At 40.3% G+C, this 19,423-nt stretch overlaps 1 protein-coding gene across 3 annotated transcripts in view; it reads right to left on the bottom strand.

Moving 5' to 3' along the window:
* The window catches only part of mpp6b (membrane protein, palmitoylated 6b (MAGUK p55 subfamily member 6)), a 143,411-nt gene extending 140,314 nt beyond the window's left edge, over positions 1-3,097 (bottom strand). Inside the window, exon 1 of one of the 3 annotated variants that reach the window (XM_039736181.1) lies at positions 2,883-3,097. The gene's annotated coding sequence lies outside the window, so the exon portion shown is untranslated. Of the gene's footprint in view, positions 1-2,658; positions 2,681-2,867 lie in introns of those variants that run through there. The other 2 variants (XM_039736182.1, XM_039736185.1) reach the window with 2 other exon arrangements.
* Between the last annotated feature and the right edge of the window lie 16,326 nt (positions 3,098-19,423).

The following is a 19,423-nucleotide window of genomic DNA, read 5'->3' on the forward strand; positions in this document are numbered from 1 at the left end:
CTTTGTTGTACAATGCCTTCAGAGTCAATCCTTTACTGATCTTACTTTACAAACGTTTGTTTACTTACATTGTTCTAACATACCAGAGGACTACTGTAGATAAGAGTAAAAAAATGTGTTAAAGGTAAGCAGTGTTTTAAGCCTTTAAAGTCATACCATGTTTGGCAGCAGTGTCAAACACAGGGCCTCCAGGGACTACATGTTATTGCTTCAACCGTTTACTTAATTAGAAGTCAATTCTTGTTAGATCTTTCTGCCGCATCAGAAGATTTTGCTTTTCTTAAAGCAACATCAGTAATGATGTAATTGGTAGGATTACTGTACAAGGATTAGTAATGATGTAAGATAAACAATAAAAACACTAATCACAAACAGTTCAGCAGATTATATCACAAAAGGCAAATTCTAGTATTGCCAAACACTACTATCCTGTATGCTGGAGTATGAACGTAGTATGAAAAAACAGAAGTTCAAAAGAAAACTTATTTTAAATAAAACTTAAATATAACTTGATAAAGTACAAGTCCACTCTAAACTATTAACAAACTATTATTACAATTACAACTTGACTGGTTTAACTGAAAAATACAATTGGCCTGATGTGAGTAGGTGTGGATGCATAACCGAGTGTCCATTGCGCAGGACTGGCCACCTGCTATAGTCAATGCTGCTGGAATGGGCTCTGGAGACCCTGAAGATGGATGAGGCAGGTGCAGAAAATGATGGACAGACTGATGACTTCTAGCCAAAGACTGGTGGCATCCAGTGCAACACTGCTTGCTTGTATGGTACAAGATAACTATTTCTGCACTTGAAAGTAGGTCCTTTGGCCATTTTAAATCAGATCACAATATAACAGCATTCTCAAATCCACTTCATCTAATTCCAGGATACGGGGGAGCCTGACCTTATACTGCAGCACTAGGCACTAAGCAAAAAAACATCATGGAAGAGGTGCCTGTCCACTCAAACACACAGTTAAAAAACATACTTCGGGGGTAATTTTAAATCACTATCCTAATTTGTCCATTTATTTTGAGATGTGGAAAACTGCAAGAGTACCCAAATGAAAACCCACACCGACATAAGAAAATATAAACTATATATGGACAAAGTCCTGGAGGGGGATTCAAACAAAGAAACCTGTATGCCTAAAGGAAGAAACACTACCTCCTTCACCTCCACTATTCATCAATTTATTCAAATCCTATTATCCATATTGGGTCGTGGGGAATCGGAAACTACTATGGAAGCCTTAAGGCTTAAGAAAGGAACGAGCCAGCACAAGTTCATTGCACTTAGGCATGGCCAATTTATGCAACACGTAAGTCTTTGCAGAGTGAAATGAAACCCCACGCACACATAGAGAGAGAGAGAGACATCAGTAAATAAGACTGAGAAAGTCCACTGCAGTAAAAACTTTGTGTGTAGTTTCAGAAGTGACAAAATGTAAACGTCTAAAAGGTAATCCTGAAATCATGAGTCACCGAAAAGTGACCAGAAAAGAAAAAACATACGGAGCAGCTCCGGCGTGAATCTTAAATTAAAAAAATTACTTCCAGACGTAATAAAAAGTTTTAAAATGTGTTGCCGTCTTGCTGTCCTTAGCGGTATTTGTCGTGATTTCTAAACGTATTTTGCTTTAATTTCGACAATAGTAATTTCAGTGTCCACATTTACAACTGTAGTTTGAAACATGTGGGTAATATCGCTCGCGTGTGAAACGTCCTTCTCCCAAATTTTACGATACATCTTCCTGCCCTCACAGATTGCCATGATGGAACTATTTTGGCGTAACAGTGTGCAGTATACAGCGTCCTCGCCTAGAAGTCTCCAGGCAAGACACCGGAACAGGGATCGTCTAGCTGCAATGAGGCTCCCCGTGACAACCGACAAACGAACAGCATACGGTGCGTCCGTTTTAACAGCTGGCGGCGCACTGCCACTAAAAACTCGACGGAGCTGTGCGGTGACAGTGCCAATAGAAGGAAGTTTCCTGAGCTCTCCCCTCACGAGACACGTGCGCGCGCTCCACTTCGCACGCCGCCGCTCTTGCGTTGATGGCAACCACGGCAATTAAAGTTCTCGTGCAGCCTAGCGCGCGAAAGCCTGAAACCCTTAAGTACTTCTCGATGGAGTGGTTGTTGTTTACTCAAATCGCGGCACGACCGGTCATCGTGCTCGGTCAGGCACTGCTGCTGGAGTGTGGGTTGCCACGGTCTGTGCTTTGATCGTCGCGAAATGATCGAACAGCACTGTGACTTGTCACCACATTGAGAGTTAGCCACGGCTTGCCAGTGTGTGCGACGAGCGTACTGTAGTCTCGAACCTCACACCGCGTGTACGGACTGTCGTTGACTCGCACGCACGGCACATGTGCCGCTATAAAGTCATTAAAATTCATCTCGCTACCCCGCCTCAATCACACAGCAGAACCAGGCGCATTGACTCTTCGCCGGATCGTTCGCACCACTGCGCTTTAGGCCCAGAGAAACGAAACGAGCCGCTAACAGCGGCGTCTCCGCTGCTTAGATTACCGCAAAGTATATGAATGTGTTTTTGAATGCCCACGCAGCCATTTTCCCACCATTCCGAACACCACGAGCATTTGTAATGACTTTTCACCCCTTGCAACGCTTCTATAGCGCTCCCTCCTACCTCCTGGTTTTTGTCCACTCTCGCAAGGCCATTGGATTAGATTAAGCAATTCTGCATGTCTCCGCCGCCAGGCAAAAGGCAAGGAAATAACATGTGTCTCACCAATTAAAAAAATACACACATAAAACTACTCGGGTCCATAACACTTCCTTTGTCATCTATCCTGTTATCATTACTTCCTAGAAAATAATAAAACAAAAAATAATAACCTGGTTTTAACTTGCCTTCTGTTGAAGTAGATATTAAACGATCCCGGTTAGAAATTCAAACCCCCACAGCCACCGGGGGACGCGCAACTACTCGTGGGCGCGCCGGACGTCAATCAAAGTCTCCATGGTCACGCCCCCTAGGCAATAACCAAAAGGATTCGGAGATGTCAATCAAACCCATCTTCCATCCTCCTGTCACAAGGTGTGGGAGGAGCTGTCACTGAATGACTCCTCTCCAGCGTACCGCTGTTATAGCATTTTAAACGACTGCTTTTAAAGTACCCTTCCTTGTCAACTGCTTCGACACAGTACCGTCCTCTTCTGCAGGAGAGACTTGTGAAGGAGAGCGACAGTTCGCCTTGTTTTCTTATATACTGGCGTGTAACTCACATCTAACAGCAAGGCTGTGGAGTCTGCAAGAACGAGATAATCCTGACAGCCTTGAAATAATACAGTATCGCTTTTAGTTTATCAGCTCAGACAGCTGACTTAATAATGAAAACATACTAAATTTGAAAATTTAAATATTTAACCTTTTAATTTTACGACATTTCACGCTTGTCGATACGGTAAATTGCAGCATATTATATTATTTAATATAAATAAATATGATTATGTTTATGATTATTCATTTTACGAACTGGTCCTGCTAAGGGATTATACTGCCCAGAGCAGTAAATATTATAGGTCCACGTGGGACCTGTCCTTTTCAAAGGGAAGCGTAGGCATAAGGGTGCAAGGGTGCAAGGGTGCCAGAGGCTACCGGACGAAATTCTAGTTGGAGGAAAAGGTAGTGGAAGTGATTTCAGAGTTTGGCCAGAAGTGTCCCTGGGGGCAGCTGAAAGCTATCTTAATATCAGAGATACAGTACTTTGAGTCTGAAGTCAAATGTTTGAAAAAACTAGCGTGTTTTGTATACCAAGAAGTCAAAAATACTGAGAGTAGCAGTCACATAAGAACATAAGAAATCTGAAAAAACGAGAGGAGACCAGTCTAGAGAAGTTTATCCATTTGACAGCATGAAACCGAACGGGTGGGTTAACATCCGACTGCTTTTACAGGTAACTTCCAATAAACCACAATATTTGGTTAGACGTTTAATAAAAAAGTTTGAAAATGTAGACAGCATACCATTTAGGTACATTTAGGAAATTAGTTAATTCGTTTGAAAGTTGGAGTATTTGCTTATTTAGTTTCTCAAAGATAGAGATTTCACATTGTTGTGCATTAAGTATTTTTGTAGTAAGGAGTCATATTAAAAATAACAGTGATAATCAAATGTGATTACATGTATTATCAGAGTAAATAAGATGCAAATTTTTACAATGATTTTACAATATCATGCTGAGACTAGATCATAAATTGTCCCTAGTGTGTGCTTGGTGTGTGTGTGCGTGTGTGCCCTGCAGTGGGCTGGCGCCCTGCCCAGGGTGTGTTTCCTGCTTTGTGCCCATGGTATTGCCAATGAGAAATACATCACAAAATGTCTGTGACAGTAACAATTTAAAATGCCATTTCAAAAATAACAGTGCTATAAGTGATCCATATGGTATACAAAAGTACAAAATGACCATGAGGAAAATCTGGAGATTATGACACTGTCCTTTACTGACACTTGGAGCACCTTGGAGTAGTGGTGTTGTCACCAGTAATGAGCTGAGTGTCACACATATGTCATATTCCACCTGCATCATCATTTGGTTATACTGTTGTGATCCGTGGTGTGACAGTAGCACTGTTAACTTATAACAGTAGTAATCTGGGACCAGAATTTTGGTTTTCTCTGTCATTTAGTTATTTTGAAAATCTACCATACAAAATCTGTGGATATGTGCACATCGTTAATGTGTGTATATTACATGATGTTTATTATGTTCAGCATTTGGTTAGAGATACGGTGCATCCGGAAAGTATTCACAGCGCATCACTTTTTCCACATTTGTTATGTTACAGCCTTATTCCAAAATGGATTAAATTCATTTTATTCCTCAGAATTCTACACACAACACTCCATAATGACAACGTGAAAAAAGTTTACTTGAGATTTTTGCTAATTTATTAAAAATAAAAAATTGAGAAATCACATGTAAATAAGTATTCACAGCCTTTGCCATGAAGCTCAAAATTGAGCTCAGGTGCATCCTGTTTCCCTTGATCATCCTTGAGATGTTTCTGTAGCTTAATTGGAGTCCAGCTGTGGTAAATTCAGTTGATTGGACATGATTTGGAAAGGCACACACCTGTCTATATAAGGTCCCACAGTTGACAGTTCATGTCAGAGCACAAACCAATCATGAAGTCAAAGGAATTGTCTGTAGACCTCCGAGACAGGATTGTCTCGAGGCACAAATCTGGGGAAGGTTACAGAAAAATTTCTGCTGCTTTGATGCTCCCAATGAGCACAGTGGCCTCCATCATCCGTAAGTGGAAGAAGTTCGAAACCACCAGGACTCTTCCTAGAGCTGGCCGGCCATCTAAACTGAGCGATCGGGGGAGAAGGGCCTTAGTCAGGGAGGTGACCAAGAACCCGATGGTCACTCTGTCAGAGCTCCAGAGGTCCTCTGTGGAGAGAGGAGAACCTTCCAGAAGTAGAACCATCTCTGCAGCAATCCACTAATCAGGCCTGTATGGTAGAGTGGCCAGACGGAAGCCACTCCTTAGTAAAAGGCACATGGCAGCCCACCTGGAGTTTGCCAAAAGGCACCTGAAGGACTCTCCGACCATGAGAAACAAAATTCTCTGGTCTGATGAGACAAACATTGAACTCTTTGGTGTGAATGCCAGGCGTCACGTTTGGAGGAAACCAGGCACCGCTCATCACCAGGCCAATACCATCCCTACAGTGAAGCATGGTGGTGGCAGCATCATGCTGTGGGGATGTTTTTCAGCGGCAGGAACTGGGAGACTAGTCAGGATAAAGGGAAAGATGACTGCAGCAATGTACATAGACATCCTGGATGAAAACCTGGTCCAGAGCACTGTTGACCTCCGACTGGAGCAACGGTTCATCTTTCAGCAGGACAACGTCCCTAAGCACACAGCCAAGATATCAAAGGAGTGGCTTCAGGACAACTCTGTGAATGTCCTTGAGTGGCCCAGCCTGAGCCCAGACTTGAATCTGATTGAACATCTCTGGAGAGATCTTAAAATGGCTGTGCACCGACGCCTTCCCATCCAACCTGATGGAGCTTGAGAGGTGCTGCAAAGAGGAATGGGCGAAACTGGCCAAGGATAGAGGGGCCAAGCTTGTGGCATCATATTCAAAACGACTTGAGGCTGTAATTGCTGCCAAAGGTGCATCGACAAAGTATTGAGCAAAGGCTGTGAATACTTATGTACATGTGATTTCTGAGTTTTTTTATTTTTAATAAATTTGCAAAAACCTCAAGTAAACTTTTTTCACGTCATTATGGGGTGTTGTGTGTAGAATTCTGAGGAAAAAAATGAATTTAATCCATTTTGGAATAAGGCTGTAACATAACAAAATGTGGAAAAAGTGATGCGCTGTGAATACTTCCCGGATGCACTGTATATGGTAGGACTCAGTCAAAAACAACTTAAATGTCTGTTTTGAGGGACATTTCATCTATTGATCTATTGTCATCCATATATCTATCTATATATCCACCATCCATTTTCTGAATTGTATTTTTGTTATGTATACTTGTGGGAAGCCTTGAGAAATTCTGTGTTCAGAAACTAAGCATTCTTTTATAATAGAGCATGAAAAATGTCATATGCTGCCCAATAATATAAATATGTCATACGTCTAAGTCCAGTACAAGAGACAATGTCAGGCTTTTATTCACAGATCACATCTTGTGACATCTGTTTCTGGGAGGTTCTGTTTTTTGTTTTTTTTTTGCCAGCCTGGTGTCCCTCTAGCCAATGAAGTTAGGAAACGGAAATGTTGGGCAAATTTACACTGATGAAAGGAGGGACTGGCAAGGACTGACAAAGAGACAATGAGAGGCTGAGAGAAGGAGATAGTAAGATGAGATGTGAGAAAGGGAACTTTCAGTGGTATTTGAGAGGTGGATAATTGAGGAAACCATCTCACCTAATAGAACGCAGCCCAGATATCTTTGAATATAAGCTCGTACTGTGTAAGACTTTTGCTTTCTTCATTTTTTTTATAATGTATTCTGCATATTTGATCCCTATTTTTGTATCTGTTGCTCCCTTACTCCAGTCTTGGCTTGGGCTTCCCAGTTACACTATGTATATTGTTTTGTAGAGTATACTATATAAAGTTTACACAGTCTTCTTCTTTTTTCGGCTGCTTCCGTTAGGGGTTGCCACAGCGCATCATCTGTCCGCATATGGATTTGGCAAAATTTTACACCGGATGCCCTTCCTGACTTAACCCTCCCTTTTTACCCGGGCTTGAGACCGGCACAAAGAAACACTGATTTGTGCATCCTCTGTGGCTGGGTTAGATAGATAGATAGATACTTTATTAATCCCAAGGGGAAATTCACAGTATATCTGATTAATAAGACTGAATGTGTGTGTTTGTGTATGTGTGTCTGTGTGTGAGTTTGTCCAGTATGCAAATCACACAGCTGAATGTGTCATCACTAGATTTTGCACTGATTCCCCACTTTTACAATTTAACACCATAGGCTGTGTTTTGTTCTGAAATTTTGCTGCTGTGCCCACTCCAGGCAGCTGCAGTTACCTGTACTAGTACTTTATAGATAGTGTTATTGACCAAGGAAATACACTGGTCATGGAGGAAGTATTGAGGCACCAACCGGGTCATCCCTTTTAAAATTTACAAATTCTTTGCACTGAAACAGATGCTAAATGATGCATCAAATAAGGCAAAATGAAAAGCAGATTAACTAAAGAAATAAATATGAGGATTGTTCAGGCTTCTCTCAGGTGTGTCGAGTTCAGGCAGGAACTCCATCCATCAGTCTGCTCTCCCCAGAATGAAGAGTGCCAATGCTGGAAGTGTCTTGCTTTTATATCAGAGGGACTGCAGGGCTTGAGTCAATTTCCCTCCATGGGCAGTTTCTCAGGGCTAAGTGGGCTTGTGTCCCGGAGTGACAATGCTTACCTCAGATGAGAACACCTTATATTTACTGTATGTACATCAAATACTAACTTTTATCTCATTATTAATGACTTGGTATTAGTAATGCAAGTAGTCTTCTTATAAGTTAATCATTTATGTAGTGTATGTGTGCTGAAGTTGAAAATCACTATGGGGCACTGAGAGAGGCTCAATGTAAGAGTTCTTTGAAGTTAATCTTTTATTTTTGGTGGATTTTCCTCTTCAGTTGAGAAAATTTGTATAAACCAAACTATAAGTAAGCAACACCACATTTGCTGAACTCTGTGTAACACTGTAGGAAAGGGCTGAATAATCAAGCAATTAATTAATTATCAGTTTTACCTTTGGTTAATGCTAGTTAATAATGAAAACAATTAACAAGACACCCACTCAGGGGATGCCAAATTAATTTAGGTTGAGCAAGAGATCTCGCAGTTTCAATTTCTAGATGAGATGCCACAAATTTGAAGAGATCAGTACAATTTATTAACAAGGTTGGTGAAAGTTTATATTACACACTCTCTCTTTCTCTGTTGTCATCCTGATGTGGCAAAAGTCTTATTTTCATAAATAATTTAGATATATATAAACTGCTCAAACAAATTAAAGGAACACTTTGAAAACACATCAGAAAAAATCATGCTGGATATCTATACTGATATGGACTGCATAATGTGTTAGGAACGAAAGGATGCCACATCATTTGATGGACATGAAAATTATCAACCTACAGAGGGCTGAATTGAAAGGCAACCCGAAAATCAAAGTGAAATAATTATGCAGCAGGCTAGTCCATTTTGCCGAAATTTCATTTTAGCAACTCAAAATCGTACTCAGTAGTTTGTATGGCCCCCATGTGCTTGTATGCATGCCTGACAACATTGGGGCATACTCCTAATGAGACGACAGATGGTGTGCTGGTGGATCTCCTCCCAGATCTGGACCAAAGCATCACTAAGCTCCTGGACAGTCTGAGGTGCAACCTGGTGGCGTTGGATGGACTAAAACATAATGTGATAACGGTGTCCTATTGGATTTAGGTCAGGCGAGCATCGGGGCCAGTCAATGGTATTAATTCCTTCATCCTCCAGGAACTGCCTGTATACTCTCGCCACATGAGGCTGGGCATTGTCGTGCATCAGGAGGAACCCAGGACCCACTCCAACAGCATAGGTTCTGACAATGGGTCCAAGGATTTCATCCCGATACCTAATGGCAGTCGAGGTGGCGTTGTCTAGTCTGTAGAGGTCTCTAGGTCCCTCCATGGATGTGCCTCACCAGACCATCACTGACCCACCGCCAAACCAGTCATGCTGAATGATGTTACAGGCAGCATAACGTTCTCCACTGCTTCTCCAGATCCTTTCACGTCTGTCACATGTGCTCAGGGTGAACTTGCTCTCACCTGCGAAAAGCACAGGGTGCCAGTGGTGGACATGCCAATTCTGGTATTCTATGGCAAATGCCAGTGGAGCTCAGGGCCTACTAGAGGACATTGGGCCCTCAGGCCACCCTCATGAAGTCTGTTTCTGATTGTTTGGTCAGAGACATTCACACCAGTGGCCTGCTGGAGGTCATTTTGTATGGCTCTGGCAGTGCTCATCCTGTTCCTCCTTGCCCAAAGGAGCAGATACTGGTCCTGCTGATGGGTTAAGGACCTTCTATGTCTCTGTCCAACTCTCCTAGAGTAACTGCCTGTCTCCTGGAATCTCCTCCACGCCCTTGAGACTTTGCTGGGAGACACAGCAAACCTTCTGGCAATGGTAAATATTGATGTGCCATCCTGGAGAAGTTGGACTACCTGTGCAACCTCTGTAGGGTCCAGGTATCACCTCATGCTACGAGTAATGACACTTATCATGGCCAAATGCAAAAGTACTGAAAAAACAGTCAGAAAAGATGAGGAGGGAAAAATATCAATGGCCTCCACCTGTTAAACCTTTCCTGTTTTGGAGGGTCGTCTCGTCTCATTGTTGTCCCTCTAGCGCACCTGTTGTTAATTTCATTAACACCAAAGCAGCTGAAACTGATTACCAACCCTCTCTGCTACTTAACTGACCATATCAACATCCCAGAAGTTTCATTGATTGATGCTATAATCTGATTAATATAAAATTAATATATATATGCCTATATCTATCTATCTATCTATCTATCTATCTATCTATCTTTATATATATAGATGGCTGAGGGGGCAACCCGGCCGGGATGCCTTGGAGGACTGGAGGAGGGCTTACACCTCCCTCAGGCCATGTGGGGGCGAACACCCTGGTGCCTTTGGTGGCCACAGGTACAGGGCTTCGAAGCTCAACCCTGTAGGGGCCTGTGGTCACCACCAGGGGCCGCCCGGATGCCTTGGGAGCCCTGGACCTCGGCACTTCCACCACACCCGGAAGTGCCATGAGGGAAGACGAGCAGGGTCACCTGGAGTGCTTCCAGGTATGCAGCCGGCACTTCCGCCACACTGAGCAGTGCCTGTGGAAGATTGCCGGGAAGCACCTGGAGCACATCCGGGTGACTATAAAAGGGAGAGAAGACAACTTGGTGGAGAGGAGTGGAGACGGCCTGAAGAAGTGAGGCATTTGTGTTGTGGCCAGGACTTTGGGGAATTTGGGGTTTGTCCACTTTATTGAATGTAAATATGTATAATAAACGTGTTGTGGGTGATGTCAACGTGTCCGCCTGTCTGTGTCTGGGCCGGCTATAACAATAAATATATACTAGCTGAAGCCCGCCGTAGCATACGGCGGTGTAAGAATAAGAATGGAAAACGATGAAAAAGGAATTCAGTATAACAAAGGCTTAGGAAACCATCATCGCAGTATAACGAAAATAGCAAGGAGCGAAACCAATGTCAATGGTCGAGAGAGTACCTTCCTGTAGCAGGCTACGGAAAACATAGACATATATAGATAGACATGATAAGTCAGCGCGTCTGCCCTATTGCGAGTGGTAAAAGTGCCATTTAAACTAATACAGGTAGATGTGGAAACCGGGTTTTCTGATGAAAAAACAGTAACGTTTTAAACAGTATCACTTACATACAACAGATTTTGGCGAATCATTTACATGCAATTATTTATATCCATTTATACACTAATAAAGGCAATTATTAAATAATAATAATAATAATTTTATTATTATTATTAAATAATTCCTCCCATATAAGTAACATTTCTCGGACTGCTTTCTTCCATCTCTAAAACCTTTCTAGACTTTGTCCTGTTCTTATGCAACACTGTACTAAAGTATTGGTTAATGCCCGAGTCACCTCACGTATAGATTACTGTAATGGCATTCTATACCACTTACACCTTAACACCAACAAGACCAAGGAGCTGGTGGTGGATTTTAGGAGGCCTAGGCCCCTCGTGGACCCTGTGATCATCAGAGGTGACTGTGTGCAGAGGGTGCAGACCTATAAATATCTGGGAGTGCAGCTGGATGACAAATTAGACTGGACTGCCAATACTGATGCTCTATGTAAGAAAGGTCAGAGCAGACTATACTTTCTGAGAAGGTTGGCATCCTTCAACATCTGCAGTAAGATGCTGCAGATGTTCTACCAGACGGTTGTGGCGAGTGCCCTCTTCTACGCGGTGGTGTGCTAGTGTGGCAGCATAAAGATGAAAGACACCTAACGCTTGGACATACTTGTTAAGAAGGGAGGCTCTATTGTAGGAGTAAAGTTGGACAGTTTAACATCTGTGGCAGAGAGACGGGCACTAAGCAAACTCCTGTCAATCATGAATAATCCACTGCATCCACTTAACAGTGTCATCTCCAGACAGAGGAGTAGCTTCAGTGACAGACTTTTGTCATTGTCCTGCTCCACTGACAGACTAAAGAGATCGTTCCTCCTCCACACTATGCGACTCTTCAATTCCACCCGGGGGAGTAAATGCTATAATTAATTTAATTTTAATTTTTTTTTTTTCATTTTTATTACTATTTAATTTAATATTGTTTCTTTGTATCAGTATACTGCTGCTGGATTATGTGAATTTCCCCTTGGGATTAATAAAGTATCTATCTATCTATCTATCTATCTATCTATCTGTCATCCCACAAAAACGTATCCATCGCTTACAATTTATTCAAAATTCTGCTGCCAGGATAATAACCTGCTGTTCTAAATCCACTGAACATACTACACCTATTCTCTCTCAACTTCACTGGCTCCCTGTTAACTACAGAATACAATATTAAATACCGCTCTTAACAGTTAAAGATCTCCACAAGCTCATGATCTAGTACAGACAGACACGCCTCTCGCTCATTCAGATTCTCATCTGCAGATGTACTTTCTGTACCACACATCAAACTCTGTGCTATGGGAGTTCAAGCATCTCTCATAGTGCTCCTCAACTCGGGAATTCTCTCTCATGTACATAAGCTCGATTCAATAACACATTTTAAAACTACCCTCAAAACTTATCTTTTCAAACTGGCATACCAATTGTGAATTTTGCACTGTTACTGCCAGTTATCTTTGTTTGTTTGCTAATTATTGCTGTTTGATTGAGAGTGACGGTGAACACGGAAGCAGGATTAGAGATGGTGGGTGGGGCTCTGTCATGCATATCCCATGGTCTTAGAGTTGGTGGGTGGGGCTCTCTGTCTTGCTCGCCCTTAGTAAGAGTTGGCGGGCGGGCTTTGGTGAGTGTGGCTCTCTGTCTTGCGTGCACTCTCTGTCTTGCTTGTGCTCACTGTCTTGTGCTTACTGTCTTGCGTGCCCTTAGTGAATTATATATATATATACATACATATATATATAAATATATATATATATATATAGATGCCCTTAGTGAATTTTATATATATATAGATATAGTATATGCATACAGCAGGTTTTTATGTATATACAGTATACTGTATATATGTATATGTGTATATATATGTGTGTGTATATATATATATATATATATACACACAAAGGAAAATAACAGACAACACAAAACATAAAATTACATTAGCTTATTTGAACTTTTTCTGCCCTATAGAAAAAGACATGACTTATGAATTCTATCAATTGACTTAGATAGTTCTTTTTCTCTCCTACCGAAAAAGGTATATAACTGATGAATTCTGATCTTACAATTCTTGTGGTTAAGATGGATAATTTCTTTACCTAATTATGAAACTTCTATTGCCTTTATGGCATTCATTTGATCACAGCTAGTCTGCACTAGCTTATCATGCTCCCCACCCCTATCCCCCAGTGTTTCTTAGTTTGCTTGTATGTGAGATGCTGCTCTGCACTTTCTTGCTGGATTTAGGAAGAAACTTGTCACAGCTAGAATTTATCATTCAAAAGATTATTACCTTCATGTAAGTGCTTTATACCTTTACTAGTCAGTTTTCTCTAGACATACGAACCATTCTTTGGCATTCTTTTCTTTCTTTATTAAAGGAGCTTGTCTCTATTGTTCTCCTTGGTTGCACCTATGGGTTACTGGCAGTTCCACAGTTTCCCTTAGAGGTCTAAACACACCATGTCAGTACTCTTGTTGCAAGCAAATTCACGTATGCTGGGTCAGCTGGTGATCATCTACCATTTTCAGCAAGACAAACACTTGATCTTACATAGATCTTCCCCTGCTCAGGTACTTGCTTTCTTAGCAAGGTTTGGACTAATGGCACTGCGCATCCAACTCCATTTTTCCAGTCTAGCACTGTTTACTCTTTAGTGTGGATGTGATTCCTTTAGCCTTCGTTACAGACACATCCTATTTTCACTGGGTCTCTACTATTAAGCAGAAGCTACAGTCCAGTTGAGAGCAATGAAATGGTAAGCTACAATTGGGGTGTCTGCAGTGGTTTTTAAAGGAAGGAGCAGGTTTCATAAGCTGATTGTTTTTGGTTGTCTATTGGAGCAAAGTTTTATTCACCAAGGTTGCCATTTTTGCTTGAACTTGGGTCTCCAGGTGTTGCCTCAAAGAAGTTTCTGTGTGTTTCTTGGTCGGTGATCGGTCATCCTACCAGATAAGGTGTAGTGGCTGCATTCTGAAGAGAGGCCCCATCACGAGAACTGAGACTTTTTAGCTCATATTAAGAGTGTCTGGTCCTGGCTTTTTAAGCCAATGACCTGTGTTATAGTCAGATCACAATAGCTAACACCAGTCTTTCCTGCCAACACATATTATTTTTAAGTAAAGACAGAAGAATTACTGGATGGTTTGAATACTATATTATTGTTTCTAATTTTATTTTATTTTTTATTTTGAATTTTCTATGTATAGTCACTTTTTTTCTGAATGTGATAGGCCTCTCCCTTCCACAGGTCCAGGAATACAATCCCTTAATACAATAATGATTTGACTCATATAAAAGCACCCAGTTTAATTAGTTCCCTATTGTGGTCAGGAGATCCGCTCTCTATGGGTCTGCTTAACCTGCAAAATAATAAAGTTATATTATCCAATAAAATATTTCAAAATGCAAATGTTATGTAATAGGATTACAAACATCAGGTATTATCACAGTATGAGTCTAAAATATGAATAAATAGCAGTTCAAGTTTAGTCATAAAGCAACTATAATACCACATTAGCAGCAGCAATCTAATCAGAAAGGGAAAGGCTAGCAGCCCTAAAGACATATATTTTGAATTTTCAAACGAGAAAGTTACTTGTTTTTGAAATGATTACTATAGAATGTCTTTATGTTAGACATTTTTGTATAGTTGTTTATGTTATTTTAATAAATGTGGCAGCTGTAAACTAAATCTGTCCCATTTTCTTTCTCTTCTTGAGTTCTTACAGGAGTACAGGGTATTGCTGCTGCTTTACTCAGATTATCCATGTTTCCCTTGAAACAGAACCTGAAAGTGGGTGAGAGACAGCAGCATCACCAGTGATACACCTAACTTCAGAACTTAATCGTTTTCAACCAAAGACATGGACAGTATTCTATATCTTTGTATATACTGCAGAATTCCCAGCAACGAGAGGGAGATCAAGTAGATTTTGACTTTGCATATTCCAAAGATCTGTCAATTCCTAAGGTTTACTATCTTGGGGATCTGTGTAGACCATATTTTGTTCTTCTCCCCTTAATTTTCTAATAATTTTTGAATTCTTGCTTAAAGGACTTAATTTACCATTTTCTTATAATATAAGACCACTATCATTACACTTAAAAATCTAATAAAAAAAGTAAAACTACCTAACAAATTAAGTTAACAACCATACAATTTTCTTTTTGTCTGCTGTTTCTCTCCCACTTTATAGAACCTGTATATACTGTATTGTGGCTAGTGTGTATTCATAGTTGCTCAAAAGATCCCAGAATACTTCCTATCTCACACTTTATTTCAAACTCAAGAGGGGACTGGGGAAAGCTAGGAAATTTCAGTATTCAAAGAAATGATGCAATCAAGGAACAGAAGAAAGTTTTTCAGTGGAACTTCAGTGTCCTCAGGCAGCCAGAGCTCAGTAAAGTTCAATGATGAATCACTGTTGATGATGCCCAGCAGCAGGTTTCCAGTATAGTATGTTGTGTAAATGAAAGAGGAAAGCCTGGAAGGATAAGTCCACTTTGTGAGCACAGCAAAAATGAGCAGTCCAAAATACAATGGAGCCTCTCTCTTGAAGGTTTCATTTATTGTGAGTAGTTGTAGGTCCAGGAGTTTCCAGTGTTGTGTAACTTTTTTTCCTATTACAACTTTCAACAGAGCTAAACATTTTAATGGCTTTTGTCTGATGTGAAGCTGGGGACCGTAGGATGACATTTGGAGAAGCTGCTGCTGGTTTAGCTGTAATTCAGATAGCAGAAGCACTTGACTTCCTGATGCCTAGTCCTTCTGAAAAAAACAGTCAATGAGATTACCTTATAATATATACTGTATTTTCAGAATCTGCTCATGCTGTCTCTGTTTCCCTCTCTTTCTAAAGACTGTGATGTGAGTGGAGAGAAGACCACTAAAAGTGGAACAGAGAACTGATTGCAACTATGATTGCAAGATGACACTAGAAGTCTGAGCACCAGGGCACACCCTAAAATGGAAACCAGAAACCTGAAAAATGCAGTGACAACCAGACAGGACCCTGAGGGTATTTTAGGAGTTGACTCTTCCAGTTATACCCCTGGTGACAGATATAAGACCACGGGTCGAGATGGTTGGCAGTTCAATTGACCTACTCAAAAGGACAAGAACTCTGCTTGAGAGACGTTTTCAGGAAACCCTGTGGGAAAACTAAATAGTAATTCAAAGGGACATAGAAAAAACAGCGTCGCCAGTGCTTTTGTTCTGTCGTTAAATAAAACAGCAAAAAATATCTAGGCTGAAAGAAATTTTAAAGAATAGTGTCTTTTGGTTTTCTAAGCAGCCCCTTGTGGTCATTATACAATATATATATATATATGCAGTATGTTCATTTTGCATTGATTTGCTGTATTTTATTGCATTGCATTTTAGATAATTAAAATGGCAAATGTAAATGGTCTTATTTCAATGAAAAGTGCATCTGAAGTACATCATTACATTCTTAAAGCACTTTTAAGTTAAATTTTGCATTTAAGTCTAATAGGATAGGGATAAGGGGTACTTGATTTTGAGGCCATATAAAGATTTCTAAAGTTTTGTACAGTTTATAAAACTCATTCCATTAAAATGTAATTTATTTTTAAAGCTGGCAGCAGCATTTCTGTTCAAAAGGCACTTCATGTAGCTGTCAACTCATTAAATTACTAAAATTAAATTCATGGTCATGGTGGGCTAAAGCCTATTTTGACAGCATTGAACCTAAGACAGAACTGATGCTAGATAGGCCCTTTAATGCATTAAAAGTATCCTTAAAATTTGGTTACCCACAATCAGAAATGAGTTTCAACAACCTCACTATTTTGGTTAAAAGGTGATCTTTGACATTCCCACAGTTTACGTTTAGGTTTAAATTTACATCAGGGAAGGTGTTTTAATAAGGGGTCCTGCTGACATGAAGCATATTTTGGGCATATTGCATGTAGTTATTAAAAGTAGCCACATGTTTAAGAGATATACATGGGTATCATCTACATTAATTCTGTATTATACATTGCTCAAGCGAATCATGTGCACTTTACCAAGTAATAGTTTGATGTTTCGTACACTAAAAACACAAAAAAGAGCAGCTCCATTCAAGATCAATTGAAATGAAATGTTCAAATCATGAAAAAGAACATCAGAGTGTAATATCTCTCTTCCCACATTGTTACCAATTTTCTGCTTAATAACAGACCACAGAAACAAATGTGTGTCATCTACCCTATAGCTATATGTGTTTTCTACATCTATTACCAGCTTACAAAATAAGATAAAATCTGAAACATTATTTTATAAAACTATTCTGTATAAGGGCAAATAGATAAAATTAAGTTTGTTTCATGAGCTAGGAGCTAGACATGAAAGGTGTCTGGACTGAGATTTGATGCCACACGGAGTTGGTATCACCAGACGCTGTTCAACAGCAGACCTGCGTGGTCAAGAAGGAAAGTAGGACCTCAGAAGTATTGCTTGGTGACACATGCTGATTCTCTTTCCAGCAGAGTTGCAGTTGTCCAGACGTGACAAGACCAAAGCCGGGACCAGGAGTTGTACTTCACATTCTGTCAGATATCATCTGATCTTGCAGATATTATATAGAGTTATTCTGCAACACTGAGAGACCACAACAACATGTTTCCTAAAGTACAGGTGGTCATCGATCACCTCAAGGTCGTGTACCCACTTGGCGTGTGTTTGCGATGAAGAGCCAGGCTAAATAGCGATGGGGTGCTGAGAAAGCTGAGAAAGGCTTTGGCAACCCACAGCAATGATTTGGATTAAACTGCAATGAAAATGAAAACGAAGAGAGAAAGAGAGAGAGAAAATTGAGAAATAATTGAATGGATGGGGCATTGGATACATGTCAGCTTCTAACCAATCAAGACAGGGTAAACACACCTTTAGTCAGAGTAGCATAATAATTCTTAATGCACAAATTTCTAATTTAGTGAACTATCTTAGCAATTGGTCCAAAGATGTAATTCAATAAGCATATCCTGAAAAATCCCTGAGGCCTACCTCAGAATCAAGAGGACATTAGTACTTGTCATATACAAGAAATACCCCTCCTGCTTCCCTCAAGGAAACATTCATACATTTTGGTGACTATACTGCAACAAGATCCAATTCAATGGGCTTCTTTCACTTGTTTTATTTGGGAGAGTAAGCGCAGCTGAATAACACAGTGCATCATGTCTTTTGTGCTATAACACTAGAATTACCAAAGCCTATGAAAAAACTTGCAATCCCTGCCCACCTTAAATCCCTTTGCACCTCTCCGTCAGCATCTTTTGTCTTGTAAATGTGTCAATCAATACAAGCAGCCTGCTATCCCATCCCCCCGCCCACCACCGCAGCTCAATTCACAAAGAAGGTTCTGAGTGCTCAGTGTTTATTTTGGAGTGAAGTGCTGGAGTTGTAGAAGGTAAATAATACATCGTCATTTGGAATACATACATTTCATGTGTGTTCCTTGTCTACAGCAATCTTTGTAAACACATTCATAAAACAAAAATGTTTTTCATGTTTTAGTAATAAATAACAAAATGTAGACATGAACTGCATAATGTGCAAAGGCTGAAGTCCAAATGTCAAATAAACACTTTCACAACAGGGACAAGGATAATACTACAGCTTCCATGGTGCAGCGGTAAGATCTGCTGATTTGTAATCAAAAGGTGGCCAGTTTGATCCTGGCTGCCTTGCAAATTTACCATTTTGAGTAGTGAGCTGCTCTTATCATTAATATTATACAATTACAAGTACATTTTATTTGTGTCTATAACAGCTGGTGTAAATTTATAGTACTTGTGAAAGTTAGTGTTTTTTTTTCAACTTTTATTCTCTCAGGCACAATCATGATACAACGCCACCACCACCACCCCAGATCTGACGCTGTTAGCTTTTATTTAAAACTGGGAATAACTGTGGATGTTAGTGGTGTTTTGAGACAATGGAATTGGAAATTCTCTTATCTGGAGGAATAAAAGCTGACACACAAACGCTGGTGAATCTGCCTTCTTGGTATCTCATTGTCACTTGAATTTTTTTATTCAGTTTTATTGAGTGTTCCTGCTCACACTGAATTAGTATGCTCCTTATGGTCCAAGATGTCAAAGCCGCACTGACAAAAAACAGAGACATAGGTATATATGATATTTGGAATAATTCATTTTATGACCTGTATAGTACATTTCGGAAAATATTGTGGCACTGATGCAACATTATTAATATTATTCATATTCATTTGCATACCTTCTTGCAGTTTTAATCAGTGACTTGCCCAATCTCCACATTTTGGTGCAGGATGCTGTTTCTTTTGTACTCCAGGACATGCAGAGGAAAGAATAGCACAGAGAGGTCGGTCAGTTCCACATTATATATAATCATCAAATTCAAATGTTAACAGTTCCCACACCCAAGGACCGTCCTTCCTATATTTACAACATGTGTACCTGTTGCAATGTA

This window comes from Polypterus senegalus, chromosome 15 (assembly GCF_016835505.1).
Source record: "Polypterus senegalus isolate Bchr_013 chromosome 15, ASM1683550v1, whole genome shotgun sequence".
NCBI lineage: Eukaryota > Metazoa > Chordata > Cladistia > Polypteriformes > Polypteridae > Polypterus > Polypterus senegalus.